A 2,500-nucleotide genomic window follows, 5' to 3' on the forward strand; every position below is an offset into this window, starting at 1 on the left:
TGGAATTTTCTGGGATTCTGATATTCAGTCATTATGAAAAATTGTCTCAGTAGATTTGATAGAAAACACTGTTGGGATATTGCACTCTTTATCAATACCTGAACCCAATAGATGTTTTTATTCCTTATTTTACATTCATTTAATTATTCTTTTTTGGGAAAGATTGTTTCATTAGGTTTGTTGGAAAACACTGTGAAGATATTGCACTTTTAATCAATACCTGAACCCAGTAGCTGTTTTCATTTCTTTATTCTACATAATTCAATTATTCATTCATTATGAAGGATAGTTCTACAAAAATTTTGGTTTCCTACCTCTAGTAGTTATAATACATTAGATGTGTTATATCAATTATGCGACGTTCTCTTTCATATATTTACCTTTATTCACATAGATCGTAGTTTTTAGCACAATTGTGTGCTTTTATTAGGCTACCTGACACAGAAAATAATAAGAATCAATATTTTAAAGACTCGGCATAAGTAGGTTAATTAAAAAGAATTGGATAAGGAAATACAGAAATCGACCTCCATTTTACCTTGATTTCCTACCAATTTTCAAGTGTACATTTTACTTATTGTGGTGCAGTAAGCTGCAAAACAATTATGAATTCATGAAATATTTTCGAAAAATCCTTTATCTTTTTATTTGTCTGTGTATTTGTGAAGCTATAGCCTGTAAGTATCAATGCCGGTTTTTCGCCAGTTTGAGTGCACAAACTTAGTACAGAAAATCACCAATTGATAGATATTATATGTTGAATGGCAACATCGCTATTGTTAAACCAAACTACTACTATTTAAAAGGATTTTTTTTTTTTTAAAGTTGTCTGATTATATTGTTACCAGCTTAAAGGCTGTACACGAGGCTATAGGTTGGGAACTAAGCAATTGGCTAATGCAATGCCATAGTTGTTTTGATTCTACACATTTGTTTATCATTCCTCCCCCAGTCAATCTCTAGGTTATGACCATGGTGGACTAAACTATGGCTTTAACAAATCACCACGTAGTCTTTTGGAATTTACCAACCCATCCGCTTGCATTTCACTTTGGAACCTTAGCTTGTAAATTAAAAGTAACTTCCCAAGGCTACCAAAACTGTTATTTAATAGCTTCCATCAAATGGCCTTTTATAAAAAAAATGCTTAATAATTCATATTCAGTTGAAGTACGATAAAAGTCCAAATTATACCGTTAATGGTTGGTCTCCTCTTGTAAAAGAAAAACATAATATGATTTTAGTTCAGAGTAGAAAAAGGAAATGCTGAGAATTAACTGGTCTGATTAATTACGGTTAGCATTGAAATAGTTGTTTAAATCCTATTATAATTATTGATTATGCTCTTCGACCTTGATATTATGAGGAAATGACTGCATAAATTTAACATTAATTTTTATTTTCTTGCAACGTATTAATTATGTAATAAAGGAAGACGAGAATAGAATTATTCCTTTAATATAATTAGCTTGATTTTACAAATAGAAAATGCATTCTATTATTTTTTTTTTTCATTTAGCATATTTCGAATAGTTGTGCAGTTTTGTGTGTCTTCAGCAACTAACACCTTAAATTATTGAATAGCAACTTTAGATTTTAGTTCTTATGTTAATTTCTTGTCTTTCTAATTATTCTCATCATTTTTATTCAGGTCTTTCAAGCCTATAACATTCACCCATTAGTAATAGATATAATTAGGCGTCTTGTGTATATTTTAGGTATTTGGGGGGTTTTAAAAACTATCCACTTCTAGTAAGTATATGACTAGAGGATTCAAAAAATAGTAATGTTGCCCAATTTTTTCGAGGTCATCTTTGGGGGCCATTTTAGATTTTGAAAAAATGGTGAATCGATACAATTTTTAGCTGAGAGGCTTTCGTTCTAATCTTTAAATACAAATTTCCTTAGAGAATCATTATATTTAGTCCTAACTAACACCATTTACTTTGATTGTTGTACAAAGGTTATAACCTTTGGTGGCGTATGCAGTAACTTCCTGGCTGGTGATCGCCAGACTGGGGTTCGAGTCCCGCTCAAACTCATTAGTTCCTTTGGTCGTTGCAACCTCACCATCCTCGTGAGCTAAGGATTGATGGTTTGGGGAAGCTTATAGGTCTATCGCCGAGTCATCTGCCGCCGTTGCCTAGCCTTCCTTCGTCCTAGCTTGGGTGGAGAGGGGCTTGGGCGCTGATCATAGGATATTTGGTCAGTCTCTAGGGCATTGACCTGCTTGATAGGGCAATTTCACTGCCCTTTGCCTTTGCCATTCATGTATGGCCTTTAAAACCTTTAAAAACCTTTATGTATATGCACTACGATATTAGATAATTACCATCTCTCCCCAGTAAACATGAATACATTGTGCCTTCAAACTTAACAAGTACAGAAGTGTATCAGAAGGGTTTCTATAAGAGTACATACACCATTCTACCTACACTGAATGATAATTGTTCTTACTCTCTCATGGTTATTATGAAATATTAACAGACATCACTTATAA

The sequence above is a fragment of the Palaemon carinicauda genome, chromosome 3 (assembly GCF_036898095.1).
Source record: "Palaemon carinicauda isolate YSFRI2023 chromosome 3, ASM3689809v2, whole genome shotgun sequence".
Classification (NCBI taxonomy): domain Eukaryota; kingdom Metazoa; phylum Arthropoda; class Malacostraca; order Decapoda; family Palaemonidae; genus Palaemon; species Palaemon carinicauda.